Source organism: Pristis pectinata, chromosome 29 (assembly GCF_009764475.1).
Source record: "Pristis pectinata isolate sPriPec2 chromosome 29, sPriPec2.1.pri, whole genome shotgun sequence".
Lineage (NCBI taxonomy): Eukaryota > Metazoa > Chordata > Chondrichthyes > Rhinopristiformes > Pristidae > Pristis > Pristis pectinata.
In genome coordinates, this window is record NC_067433.1 from 10,546,913 (window position 1) to 10,562,656 (window position 15,744).

At 42.3% G+C, this 15,744-nt stretch overlaps 1 protein-coding gene across 1 annotated transcript in view; it reads right to left on the minus strand.

The window, feature by feature from the left end:
• Window positions 1-15,744, minus strand: part of LOC127584311 (leucine-rich repeat transmembrane neuronal protein 4) — a 225,495-nt gene that overhangs the window by 115,462 nt on the left and 94,289 nt on the right. The gene's annotated exons all lie outside the window — the stretch shown is intronic.

Here is a 15,744-nt window from a genome sequence, read left to right on the forward strand (position 1 = left end):
TTAAAGGGGATATGAGTGCAAAGTTTCTTACACAAAGAGTGGTCAATATGTGGAACTCATTACCAGAGGAGGTGGTGAAATCATATTACTATGTTTAAGAGGCATTTAGATGGACACTTAAATAGGCAAGGAATAGAAGAATACAGTCCGAATGCAGGCAAATGGGATTAGCGGAGATGGGCAAAAAAGTCAGCATGGACATGTTGGGCTGCAGGGCCTGTTCTGTAAAACTCTACGACTCATCATACAGGAGGAGGCCATTTAGACCACTAAGACTATGCCAGGTCTCACAGCAGTCCTATCAATCCTATTCCCCCATTTTTTTCCTTGTAACCTATTTACCTCCAACAACTTCCCCCTCCCCCTACTACTAGGGCAATTTATAGTAACCAATTAACCTACAAATCAGCCGTAATCTTTGAGGAAGGATGCTTTGCTAAATTCCCTATTGGGATTATTAGTAACTAACCTATATATAAAATACTCCCCCATTGGCTCAGAGGTTGTGGGTTCAAACCCGTCTCTAGGACTTGAACATATAATCCAAATCAATGCTCTAATACTTCCCTTTAATGGAAGGGCTAAAATTTGCAGGACCTATTAAACTGTCTTCTGATTGGGCCAACATTCTTCCTTCAAGCAATACATCCACCACCCCACCCCCACCCCCAACACTCTACCCCATCATCAAAAGAGATTAATGGATGAATTTGTTCTATGAAAGCCTGAATGGAGATCTGACAACAGAGGACCCACTTCAAACACATTTATGGGATTTATGGGACTTGGGCATCATCGTCAAGGTGAGAATCTATTGTTCGTCCTTAATTTCCCTTAATAAGATGATGTTGAACCACCTACTGCAGTCAACGTACCGATGATACTCCCAAAGTCTCATTGAGAGACAGTCCGGGGATTGAGATCCATTGACAATGAAAAAAATGGCCAACATATTTTTCCAAGTCCGGTTGTTGTGTGACTGGGAGGGTTGCTTCAGAGTTAGATGTTCCCACGTACCTGCTCCCTTTGCCCAAGAGGTCAGGAGTTTGGGAAGTGCTTGGAAGAAATAACTTGCAGGCAAAACATTTTTAATCTTTTCTGAGATTTGACAAGGTACAATGTGAATACAAGTCATAGATTTAATATATTTTGTACAAAAGCTATTTTTTGTGGTGCAACAATATTCTTCACTGAATAAGGAATAAAACAATTGCTGAAATCGGAAGCAAATCCGTAAATCAGTCATCACCTGGAAGCTGTGGGGATGGAAGTGAAGAAAGTCATATTGGAAAAGTTGGTCTGATTTTCCCCTTTAACCACCATCTATTGCCCATTTTACTGCCTGTTTTGCTTCACCAGTACCTACTTGAAGTTGAAAAACTTTCATTGATAGAATCATAGTCATCAAGAGATACAAAGGTCCTTCAGCCGATTTAGTCCACACTAACATCAAGCACCCATTTACACTAACCCTACCCCAACCCATTTTGTTCTCCCCACATTCCCATCAAGTCCCCCAAGATTCTACCACTGACTCACACTAGGGGCAATTTACAGTGGGCAATTAACCCACCAACCTGCTTGTCTTTAGAATGTGGGAGGAAACCAGAGCACCCAGCAGAAACCCATGCGGTCACAGAGAGAATGTGCCAACTCAGCACAGACCAGCTCCCAAGGTCAGGATTGAACCCGGTTTGCTAGAGTTGTGAAGCATCAGCTTTGCCTGCTGTGCTGCCCTACTCCAGTCCGATATAACGCTCACCAGTACCTGCTTTTCTTGGGCATCAAGCTAAATGTAAGATGTTTACTGGCACTACAAACAATCTGCTGGAGGAACTCAGCGGCAAGCAGCATCTGTGGGAGGGAAGGAATTGTTATGTTTCGGATCGAAACCCTGCATCACGACTGTTTGTTGCTCCAGATTCCAGCATCCGCAGTCTCCTGTGCCTCCACTGTTTACTCGTGCTGTCTGGGCGCCTTTGGCTTTCAGTCATTTATGGAATCAGACTCACCAATGGCGCAGCTAACATTGGTCATAATTGCAGCTGATGCAGCGTAGCAGATAACTGAAATCACTGCCGCAGTAGGTAGGACCCCTGCCATGGATGTATGCATATGTGCCTTTGTACTTAAGTACAGCCAGAGACTTAATTTAATCATTATTAATATGTGCTTTATTTGCTTGGGATTCAATTACAAAGTTTAGGTTCCAAATGTGGAAATACTTTTAATACTAAAAATTGACTGATGAAAATGATTTTTTTGTCAACAAGTTTCTTGATTAATGCACGTGGCTTAATAACATGCCATAGAGGTGCTTGTGTGTGATAAAAATGGAGAGGATAAATATTTTATTCAATAGCATTAGAACACTTGAGCTTTATTGCCACACGCTATGTTGATTCTCTGCATTCATAATATTTTATTATTCCCTGTTGCACTTATCCAACAGTAAGAGGGCTCTTTGGAGCTCTTACGCAATCCAGATAAAATAATTTCAGAAAAACAGCTCTTTATGGATCATAAATTGTGCCTTCATTTCAGAAAGCTAGATTCCTAACTGCAATGACCAGCTTTAGCTGTTAAGGATACAGTGGGGTTTGTAAGGAGCAACTTGCAGAGAGGCCTTACTGAAGCGTGGGTAGAGGATGAGGCCATTCAGCCCTCATACTTATTCCACCGTTCAGCGAGATCATTGTTGGTCACCAGGACAACTCCCATCTTGGCTTCAGAGCCTCTTGGGTAGAAAATGGAATTGTAGGACATTTACAACTAGGAGGCCATTCCGCCCTTTGAGTCTTGGCTGAATGCAAAAGAACAACTCAGCCTCATCCCATCTTTCAGCTCTTGGGGTCTGTACCTCTGCAGGTCTTGGCTCTTTAACACTCTCTACACATGGTGAGTTCCTGCCTCTACTTTCTCATTTCTGCTCTAACACTTCTACCAATTACTTTAAATCTATAACCCATGGCTTTTGACTCCACTGCTAAGGGAAATACACCTTTCCTTCATCTACATTGCTCATAATTGTACACACCTCATATACACATATGAATATATGGATAAGGAACAGGGGTAGTGCAACCAGCCCTTCAAATCTGCTCCACTATTTCATGACATCTGATTGTGAGCTCAGCTCCACATTCAAGTCTACCCCAGGTAACTCTTTATGCTTTTGCAGGCACAGTAGTGTAGCGGTTAGCTTAACGCTTCACAGCGCTAGTGACCCGGGTTCAATTCCGGCTGCTGTCTGTAAGGAGTTTGTACGTTCTCCCTGTGTCTGTGTGGTTTTCCTCCGGGTGCTCCGGTTTCCTCCCACATTCCAAAGACGTACGGGTTAGGAAGTTGTGGGCATGCAATGTTGGCGCCGGAAGCGTGGCGACACTTGCGGGCTGCCCCCAGAACACTCTGCGCAAAAGATGTACTTCACTGTGTGTTTCGATGTACATGTGACTAATAAAAGATATCTTGTCTTATAAGAATCCACCTACTCCTTCCTTAAAAAAATTCAAAGATTCTGCTTCTACCATCTTTTGAGGAAGAGTTCCAGAGACTTGCAGCCTTCTGATACAAAATAAAATTGTGCTTCATCTCTGTCTTAAATGGGTGACCCCTTATTTTTAATCAGGGATTCCTAGTTCCAGATTTCCCCACAAGTGGAAATATCCTCTCCACATCTGCGCTGTCAAAACTACATTTCATACCCATTTCAGCCAAGCTCCATCTCACTCTTCTACACTCCAGTGGATACAAACCTAGTCTATCAAACCTTCTCCAAGCATTGATCTAGTTAACCATCTCTGAACTGCTTCCAACACATCAACATCCTTCCTTAAACAAGGATCCTAGCACTGTACACAATACTCCAGATGTGGTCTCACCAATATCCTATATAACTGAAGCATAACCTCCCTACATTTGTATCCAAATCCCCCGGCAATAAGCAATAACATTCTGTTAGCTTTCCTAATTACTTGCTGTGGCGGTATATGAGCCTTTTGTGAGTCATGCACCAGGGCACCCAGATCCGTCTCCTCAGAGCTTTGCAATCTCTCACTGTTTAAATAATGCTTTTTTATTTTTCCTGCCATAGTGGCCAATTTCCCCCTTTCCCCACAATATACTCTGTTTGCTAGACCTTTGCCCACTCACTTAGCCTATCCACATCCCTCTGGAGACTCCTTATGTCCTCTTCCCAACTTATTTTCCTATCAACTCAGCCTTCTCTGTTGCAAAGAAAACAGTTGCAGCCTGTTCAATCTTTCCTTCACAGCTACAATTTTCACGCCTAAATTCTATCAACAAATTTTACGTTGAGCTTACATTTTCTGCTCTATTACCACCCTGTGCATGAAGGAGAGCATAGACACAGAACATTACAGCACAGGAACAGACCCTTTGACCCATGGTGTCTGTGCCGAACATAGAGTTGAATTAAACTAAATCTCTTCTGCCTGTACATGATCTATATCCCTCCACTATATTCATGTGTCTATCTACTATACTCTTAAATACTAATATCGTATCTGTTTCCACCACCAACCCCAGAAGCCTGTTCCAGACACCTACCACTCTCTGTATAAGAAAAACCTACCCCGCACATCTCCTTTAAGATAAGATATCTTTATTAGTCACATGTACATCGAAACACACAGTGAAATGCATCTTTTGCGTGGAATGTTCTGGGGCAGCCTGCAAGTATCGCCACGCTTCTGGCGCCAATATAGCATTTCCACAACTTCCTAACCCGTACATCTTTGGAATGTGGGAGGAAACTGGAGCACCCGGAGGAAACCCACTCAGTCACAGGGAGAACGTACAAGCTCCTTACAGACAGTGGCCGGAATTGAACCCGGGTCTCTGGTGCTGTAATAGCATTACGCTAACCGCTACACTACAGTGCCTGCCCATTTCCCCCTAAACTTTCCCCCTCTCACCTTAAAGATATGCCCTCTAGTATTTGACATTTCTACCCTGGGAAGAGAAGATTCTGACTGTCTACCCTATCTATGCCTCTCATAATTTTATAAACTTCTATCAGCCTCTGATGCTCCAGAGAAAAAAACTCAAGTTTGTCCAACCTCTCCTTATAGCTCATACCCACAAATCCAGGCAGCATTCTGATAAACCTCTTCTGCGCCCTTTCCAAAGCTTCCACATCCTTCCTATAATGGGGTAACCAGAACTGTTCACAAATTAGTATTGGCTGCATTCTCTTGTGAGTGGCTTAGCTCGACCCTGTGTCCTGGGTTGGTCTGCCGACAGAGACAGTGGCTTAGAAATTCTTTGCAATTTAGAAAGAGAGCAAATAGACGATGAGTTGCAGGTGTTAACTGTTTATACTGAAGGCTCCCCGATGCAAAATCCCACCGAATACGAGATCAAGCATGCTCTAAAATCACCCAATGCACTGAAGGAACAACACAAAAAGCACTTGAGAAACTCAGTGGGTCAGGCTGCTTTTATAGAGGGAAATGGCCAGTCGACATTTCAGGTCAAGGCTCTTCATCTGGATTAAAGGATCTTTTTTCCAATGATACTAAGAATGGATCTTGTCTGGGTGGGAAGGAGAGATGACAGTGGAGAAGAGAGGCCTGGGAGGGTTGCAGGATGAAGCAAGGGTCATGGTGTCATTGATGGGAGTGACATTCAGGATGGGGTTCGGGAGATGGGGGGGATGTGGGGAGATTTTGGTTGGAGTTGAGGGGAGATCAGGGCCTCAAGAACCAGGTCTGGGCACTGGGGTTGGAAAGACAGAGGGGGTTACATTACAATCGACTGCAATTAGGCTCAGAGTCAGCATCACAATGGGGTTGGGGAGAACAACATTTGGGCTTGTAGTCACAGCAGGCTGGGGTTGGTGGGGAGGGGCCACCTTAAGATTCAACCATAGGAGAATCCACAGCAGCAATGATTCATGCTTTGGGCTTTATTCAAGCAGATCCCATTTAATGAATGAGCAAGCAGGTGTGTGTGAGTAACCCACCGTCCATGGCCTACGCAGGCTTGGAACAAAATTATAGGACTGGCATTGCGTAGCACAGCATCACATCCATGCACTTATCCAGCTACTTCTGTCCATCAGACACACAGAGGGACTTGAATGAAAAACCTCTGAATTTTCAAAGTAAGTTCCCATCTTTTTTCTGATCGTTTATTCATAGAAATTGTGTTTCACGGTGAACGTATATACTTAATGTACAATAGAACTTCTTGGCCATAGTTTCTTCTCACCTACATTCAAAACCCTAAACCCATTAATCAAATAACCCCTCAACCCTCTGTTTCCCAGGGATTTGTCTACTTTTTTCTATTCTTAATCCTTCTTGAGATTCAATTATTAAGTTCCAGTTCCAATTTTAGAAATACCTTTAATCCTAAAAGTTGACTGAAGGAAATGTTTTTTTTAGTAAACAAGTTTCTACATTAATATACACAGTTTAATAGCACACCACTGGGTGCATGATTGCGTGAAAATGGAGAGAATAAATATTTTATTCAATCCTGTTAGAACATTTGCTGTTGATTCGCTGCACTAGCATCTAATGCGTGAAGTGGAGAATGATGCATGGTACTTCAGATGTGGCTGTACATACATCCTCTTTCTGAGTCCCTCACTAAACCTGCTCTCCAAGACGCCTAGTTTCTCCTTCACCTTTCTGCAACTGGACATTTCACTCTCTTATCCCTTGCTCAAAGGTAATGCACAGTGTATGGTTCCTGAACTGATGTGAATGCAGAGTAAATGCAACGCAAGATGTTAGAACTGTCCACTCCAGCTTTGGAACAATGTTAATGGTGTGGAAAGTCTTAACATCTGCTTAATGCTCTCTCTGGCATTGGAAATGATTTTTTTTTACACGCAATGAGCTTTTACTTGCTGTTGTAGATTTAAAATTATATCAAGCTATGTATATTTCTTCCTATAACTTTTTTTTTCTTCTCAATTCCATTTGTCTTTCTCTATCATTTTGTATTCTGCTCCTGATTTGATGCTGAATCCATGATCCACTGTGTTGACAACTTTTCAGTCAGATTGGTGAAGAGGACACTTAGTTCTTGGTCCCAAATGCCCTGTTACAGGCCTTTCCCCATTTAAATGTGCCGCAAAATGAAAACTCGACAGGAAACTCTAGGGAAATACAAGCTGAATGCTGTTCACAGCAAAATCAGGTCATATCTGACTGTGTATAAATATATACCTTGGTTCCATTTTGGACATTGTATTTCTAAGCATAGCCATCAATTTATGTCACATGGTTGATATTCCTCATCACTCATTGAAGCATGTTCGATAAGTGAATATATATCTCTGGACTCAATGAAGCATATTAAATAGGGAAACAGAGAATCCAGCTGATAAATATATACCCCAGTTACTCATCTATCTTTACTTCTCAGTCAAGGAAGCCTAGCATATGTGGTAAAAATATATCCTTTCCCTTCATGGCTCAGGCCAACATCCCCAGCATTGAGGCCCTTTGTTGGACTTGGTCACGTCTATTGGGCAGCCCATGTTATTCATATGGGGACAGAAGAGACTGCAGGTTCTGGAATCTGGAGCAATGCACAAAATGCTGGAGGAACTCAATGGGTCAGGCAGCATCTATGGAGGGAAACAGACAGTCGACGTTTTGGGTCTCGACCCAGAACATCAACTGTGCATTTCCCTCCATAGATGCTGCCTGACCCACTGAGTTCCTTCAGTGTTTTGTGTGTTGCTGCGTGTTATTCACACGTCCAACACCAGTCTCTCGGAGAAGGCATATTATTTGAAGGTCTGCCTTGGAAAGAGATTAGAAGGGAGGCAGACAGAGGAAGAGATTCAAGGATATGGCTAAAACCTCCTTGAAGAAATGTAGCATCCCTCACTGACTCCTGGGAATCTCTGGCCCACGACCTCTCATAGTGGAGGAGGAGCATGCGGGTGGTGTTGGAAGCCTTGAATCTATGTATCTGGAGCACACAAGAGCTCTGTGTAAACGGCTGAAGGAATGCACAGCATCACAAATGTCCCACCCGCCCACACCGGCGACCATCTCCTGCCCCATCTGTGGAAGAGTCTGTGGTTCCCACATCACATCCCACCTTACAATCCACAAAAATAGAAGCAATTGTCCTCAATCCCAAGAAGAAGAAGAAATATTCATTGCTGTTTCTGGATCTTGTTTTGTTGTATTCTATTGTTACTGGATAACAATACAATACTTTCACTCAATTGAGCACATTCCACAGCTATCTACATTTAATTTTCACTCCGTGATATCATATGTATTAACAAATGTAACTGTCATTTGGTGGCATACATAGTGTGGTTAATTTAGTAGTGCATATCTTACAGATAAACATAGTTAAAAACAGAAAATGCTGGAAACACTCAGCAGGTCAGGCAGCATCCGTGGAGAGAGAAACATAATTAATGTTTCAGGTCAAAGACACTTTGTTAGAAACGGAAAAGAGAGAAAGTTTTGTTTCAAGATGAAGAGCAGGGAGAGGCAGGATGGATAGGACAGAGAGAATATTGCTGACAGGGAGCGGCCAGGGTTGCTGTGGGGATAAGTTATAGATGTCTTCCAGTCAATGGGTTAATGAGGGCAGTTAGGGAGTGAGAATACTGGCAAAGGAATGTGAAAATGTGCAAAATGCAGGGCTGTAGGACATGCCCAGAAGGTCAAGATGTCCCGACGGAGAGAGAAAAACCGAACCAGTATCACAGATGGATGATTTACAGCAGAAATACCCAGTTCCGGTACAGAAAGCAAATTGTAGAGTTGTAGAATTCGGTATTTTTGACCTGAAGTGGTGACCATATTTCTCACTGCACAGATGCTGCCTGTCCTGCTGAGTGTTTCCAGCTTCTTTTGTTTTCATTTCAGTTTTCCAGCATCTGCGTTTTATTTTTATTTTCATCTATGGATAATCACGCCTATGTTATAGGCAAAGTACAGGGGGTCCCCGGACTACAGAAGACCAGACTCATGAAAATCACTTTACGCAAATGGTCCCAAACTCTGCTCTCAGGTACAGTACTCAAATCTCTTCACCAGGAAACAATGCAGAGGTCACCCATAGAAAAAGCCAATGCCTTCTCCAAACTTTGCTTCAGGTAAGGTCAAAGGTTACAAACCCGAACCACCCATCGTTTGCACACACTTTCTTTTATTAAACAACCGATAGTTTCCTTGCTAACTCCCCCATCGCTCCATCTGGGCTGCAGTCTGACAAATATTTGTCACAGTTCACTTGCTGGTAACAACTCCTATAACTTCCACTCACATTCCCCAATCAACTCATTGCAAATCAGTCCCTGAGGGCTGTTGAGGCTAAAGATTTTGGGGGAAATTGCTTGTTTCCAATTTATGGAAAATTCAGTTTATGGACAATTCTCGGGAACAGAATCTGTATGTAACCTGGGGAACTCCTGTATAACCAACAGGTGAACACATATCCGTAAGTTACATTAAAATGTTAAAGCAACCAATGTCTTATCTTACAGACGCCCACATACACGGTTCCAGTCTGTTCTTCCATTTCACACACATCCATATTTTGAAAAGCTACAACAGTTCAAGGCAATCTTTTGTTTACAAAGAATGGAAGAGTTTTTTCTGAGGCACATGTAAAAATGAGCCATTTATTCATCCACTTCACTTAGAAGCTCAGATGGTTGGTTAACATGTAGGCATACACACAGAAAACATAACTTTAAATTATTTCTGCTGTTAACTCTTGATGACTTTGAAAAGAAACATAAACTAGTTTTCTGGAATACAAAAATTGAATTTCTCTATCTCAGACAATACAAGTACCTATTACATTCATTGTTGAGAGAGGAGAAACTATATTATTAGCCAGTCAATTGGCTGACACCCCTTATGTACATGACAGCTGGAAGATGTTACACTTATATTAGTGTGATACGAAGCGGACAACTAAAAGCAGACTGTTGCGAGAAGCCCTGCTTTATGTAAAGCCGACATGTACGATATAATTGCAGTCATCTTTTGGAGTAATGTGTGAGTCATTTCACAACTATCGCCTTCTAGTTTATTTGTAAAAATAATACGCATTTACATTTCTTCTCAACTTCTGCCACCAAGTGTGGGAATTGGACAAATGAATCTGAATGAAAAGAGGTGCCTGTGGCAAGATGATTACTGCACCAATCCTTCAGGGAAGCCTGCTGAAGACGCAGTTCTCAAGTCTGTGGCTGATGGCTCCAAGTAAAGACATGTGCAAACTGAAACCCCCTCTGGCCAAATGTTGAGGAAACAAGAGCTGGTCTCTTGAGTTTCCACCAGCATTCGAATGCCGCTGGCTTGCACTTGTTTAAGATCTGCAGCTGCCATCTCAGAGTCTTGCCTGAAGCCTTCAGTCCTTCCTAACTCCAACCTATTACTTGTGTCACTGGTGATACATCCCACAGCTGCCAATATTTTTACCTAGAGTCCATCTTCTCATATTGCTGTGTTCAAATATTTGCTGCTCCCAGTTACCCTGCCACCACACTCAATATGCCATATTGTATCCATAGGGACACAACTTGGTCATCTCCCTCCCCTCCACTGTCTGCTGGCTCTTGTGAACCAGAGCACTGTCAGTTGGACTTTGAGCATCCTCCACATTTAAATCCAGAGGTGTGGTATAACCTGGCCTGCCCTATAACACTGGAAAAGAAGGCTTGCATTTCTATGGACATTTTCATGACCTCAGCAGGACATAAAAGGTTTTCCAATCAATTTGTCCACCATTTTACTTCAATTATTTATGGAATATGAACATTGCTGCCCTGGATGGTATCTATGCTCCATTCCTAAATGAGAAAGCAGTTAAGAATCACACACGGTTTTAATTTTAAAAAACATCTTTGCAATACAGGTTATTCAGTCCATCATGTCTATACTGGATCTCAGAGCAATCCCATCAATCCCATTCCCTCACTCATTTCCCTCTAACCCATTCTCTCTCACATGTCCATCAACCTCTGCTGTCTGATCCTCTAGTCACCCACATGGAAGGTTCACCAGGATGCTGCCTGGATTGGAGGACTTTAGTCATGGGGAGAGATTGGAATCGGCTGGGCTTGTTTTCCCTGGAGCAAAGGTAGCCGAGTGGTGAGCTGATAGAGGTATATAAGATTATTAGAGACGTAGAGAGTCAATATCTTTTTCCCATGATAGGGGCATCAAAAACAAGTGAGCAGAAGTTTAGAGTGAGAGGAAGGAGTTTTAAAGGGGATCTGAGGGGTAATTTTTTTTTACACAGAGAGTGGTTGCTATCTGGAACTCACTTCCAGAGGAGGTGGTGGAACTGAGATACAATTAGTACATTCAAGAGGCAGTTAAACAGACACTTAAATAGGATATTTGCCTACTGCAGGCAAATTGGATTAGTGTGGATAAATTAAAAGATCAGCATGGACATAACAGGCCAAAGGTCCTGTTTCTGTGTTGTATGACTCTATGGTTCTATAACACCTACACTAGGAGTAATTTACAATGGTCAATTAACCTACTAACCTGCACAACTTTCAGATGTGGGAGGAAACCCACTTAGTTAAAGACTCCACTCAGCTTCCACATTACTGGGTCAATTAGAATCATTGAATTGTTACATCTCTGAATGCTCCCACACCTCACCTTTAGGCAGTCAAAGCCAAAATGTTGTTGACCATTCTACTTGCTATTGGCTCACCAAGGTATGAAATGGATGAAGATTGGACAGGCAAGCAAATGGCATCAGTAAATACTTCACAGCATTAAATGCCTTTGTGGGTGATATTTACTGATGTCAAGCTCTGAGCCAAAAGAGGAACTAGCCTCCTCTTATAAACAGTTTTGCACGACCTCTGGACATCCCAAAGTGCACTGTGGAGAATGAAATTCTTTTTGATTGCATTGAGCGTAGGTTTGATTTCTTTATTTTCCAATGTACGATTGGACTCACAGATAGCGGGAGGACTTAAAGAGAGCTAATCACAGCTATTTAACACAAAACACCCAAAGTAAATATTTTGCCACTGGCACACAGCGCTGAATAACATAGCCCTTTTGAGCTATGAATATTTTTTTGGAACTTACACATTCGTTGACTGCCAGCAATGGTTTTTATTTCCTCAGTTTAATTATAAATGAACTTGGAAACAGAGCAGCCAATTTCCATAGATCAAGGTCCATCAGATGGCCATGTGGCAATGATCACTTGATTTCCTTCCACGAGGCTGGGTGAGGGGTAGATGATGGGAGAGATTGATTGGACTTGAACTAAATCTGTCCCACACAGGCATCAAAAATTGCAGATAGAACTCTGAAAGAGAGGGAAATGCTGGGAAAGGACTCCCGTCTAACAGAAAGTTTGAATCTCTCAGAGTGAACGTAGACATAACTTAAATAGACCCTAGTCACAAGGCATTTGTAGCAAATTCTTTGCCACCATTTCCAGCATGGGTTTCCAGAGGGAATTCTTGCCATTTAGCCATTTCCAACAAGCTACATGAGATGTTTCCTCAAGAAGGCAGCATCTATCATCAAGGATCCCAACATCGGGGTCAGGCCCTCTTCTCGCTGTTAGCGTCGGGTAGAAGGTACAGAAGCCTGAAGTCCCACACCACCAGGTTCAGGAACAGCTACTTTCCTACAACAATCAGGTTCTTGACCCGACCTGCACAACCCTAACCCTACCTCAGCAACGGAACACTACAGATCATCTCTTGCACTACCATGGACTTGTCTCTGGTTCTTTTTTTTTGCACCAAGATCTTGCTTTGCACAGTCTTCTACTTTATTGTCTGTATAATTTATGTTCAGCATTTTCATTGTACCTGTACCTCACCGTACTTAAGCAGATGACTATAATCTCGACTCGACTTGATTTACCTTTTAATCACCCATTTGGCACAGGACAGCAGTGATATTGGCCAGAGATCAACGAGGAAGAAGCCAACAATTCTTTTAGATAAAAGCCACACAGATGCACCAACTGCCAGGGCTCAGTGGCTGGGCCTGCTCACCTCTGAGTTACGAGGTTGTGGTTTTGATTCCCACTCTGAAGACTTCACTGAAATCTGGGCTAACACTCCAGGGTAGTACTGAGGGAATACTGCACTGTTGCAAGTGCTGACTTTATGATGAGATGTCAAACGGAGGCCTTTCTCTCTTTCAAAGGCACATTAAAGATTCCATGGACTACGCTGAGAAAGTGCAAGGGGGTTATCCTCACTGTCCTGGGAAATATTAATCCCTCAGTCAACATCCCCACAACAGAAGCTCCGATAATCTGTGTGGTCGAGACCTTGGTAATGCTGGACTGGCAGGTTTTCCAGACTTTTGGATGTTAATCCTGTTGGTACACCAACACACTTTCTCACTTACATTTTTCTTAGCTGTTACGCAGTAGTACAATAAATTTTCCACTGAACCTGGTAGGTTTAAAAGGTGTGTGAGAAATGGGGCCCCAGTGTGTTCAGAGAGCAACAGGGTCCCCATTGAGTTCAAAGGGGGCACAGGAAAGACGGTCCCAGTGAGTTTAAAGGGTGTGATGGAAACATCATCCGGTGAGTCAAATATTGAACCGTTGAGATTTCTGAATAATTGGATTGCAGATTATCAGAGCCTCACTGTAGTTGTTGGCCACCTCACTAAATGTGGGAGCTTGCTGCACACATTGGCTGCTGTTTTTCCCAGGTTAAACTGGGAGAGCAAAAACACATTGTCGGCAGCTAACAAAGGCATATGTTCCACACAAAAATTATTCGTAGCTCAAAAGGACTAATCTGCACTAGGTCGGTCCAGTGTTGTGTGCCAAATGTAAAATATTCATCCTGGGTGCTTTATGATTAGTTCACTCTCTGTAAATCTGATCATAAATTAATAAATCAAGAAATCAAATCTCCAGTGACTGCAGTTCAAAAGGATTCCATTGTCTGCAATGCACTTTGGGATGTCCAGAGGATGTGAAGGGTGCTTTATAAATGGAGGCCTTTTTCTTAATTTTATTGTGCCCCATAATCTGACGTTAGTCATCTTCATTGGCTGAAGGTCGCCCTGAGATGAAATGAAAAGCAAGCCTTTCATTTCTCTGTCTGCAGTGGGACTCTGCCCACGCGAGAGATTTCGGAGTCAGTCATTCAAAAAAGTGCAGCTGTTCCAAAAATCCTGTCACGCTCTCAGATATCGGCAGCACCTCTTTACAGAGAAGCCTAAATGGCAGGTCCATTCTGCAGAAAACTAGGTTGCGAAATGTTCAACACATTATAGACAGTTAAAAGAAAAGCAGTTCTCTTCATGACCTTAGGATAAACCAAAGCACTTAACAGCCAATAGTGTTTTTAGAAGTGCAGTCATTGTTGTAATGTAGGAAATTATTCCATTCTCTGTTTGCTAATGAAAATGCATAAGTACCAATTGTAGCACACAGAAATAACCGCCCTCCTGATAACTTGGACTGTCCAAGATAAATTATATGCAGAATGACAGATCCCTGGTATAGGCGGAGATGTAATCAGGGGGTCTACATAGTTTATATGCAGAATAACAGATTTTTAGGAGAGAGGTACAGACTGGAATGTAATTAAGAGGTTCAGATAGTTTGCATAATAACAGACATTCAGAAATGGGTTACAAGGTGGAATTTAACTGAAGTGTTTGGATGTTTTTACACAGAATAACTGGCAGCAGAAATGAGCTGTACTTGGCAATCTAATCAAGGGATACAAATTGTTTGTTCGTTTTGTAACGAGTGCGAGTTACAAATTGATTGAAAGGTTCTTACATTTTCAATACAGAGCAACAGGTACCGGCAGAGGAGAATGGGCTGCAATCGAAATGAAGAAATGAGAACATTTATCATCCTCCATTAAAAATACATAAAACTCCAATAATCCAGCATACTCCAGCTTCTCCTCCATTGACTCAGTCTGCACTTTCCACTGCCTCGGGAAAGCAGCCAACATAATCAAGGACCCCTCCTACCCTGGTCATTATTACTTCTCGCCTCTCCCATCAGGCAGAAGATACAAAAGCTTGAGAGCGCATACCACCAGGCTCAAGGACAGTTTCTATCCTGCTGTTTTCAGACTCTTGAACAGACCTCTCATAAAACTTTTCTTTTAACTGTCTATAATGCTAAAGATGAATGCTTGATCTCCCACTCTACCTTGTCATGGCCCTTGCACTTCATGTGTCTACCTGCACTGCACTTTCTCTGTAACTGCAACACTATATTCTGCATTCTGTTTTCTTTTCAACTACCTTGATGTAATTATATATGGATTGATCTGTCTGGATGGTGTGCAAAACAAAAGCTTTTCACTGTATCTTGGCAAATGTGACAAAAATAAACCAAAACACCAATAAGAAACAAATAAATTAACAGTCAAGGCTTTGGTGGTGCTGGACCCACCAGCATTCAGGACTATTGGGTGTTATTTCAATTCATACCCAACACATTTTAAATTTACCTTTTTTTCAGATGTTACATAGCGTTATAAATTTTCTGGGGCCCTCACAAGTGGAAAAGGATCTTGGGAATTAGCACCCGGTGTGTTCAATGCTGAATCATCAGGATTTCCGAATAGTTGGATTATGGGAGTTTCACAGGTAATAGCAGTGAATAAGGAACATAGGACCAGGAACAGGCCATTGCACTGCTTGAATCTGCCCTTCAGTAGATGCTGGTTGATCCTTCACCTCAAGTCCACTTTCCCAAACAACATATAAAAATTTTGATTTCAAAAGCGTTCTACTG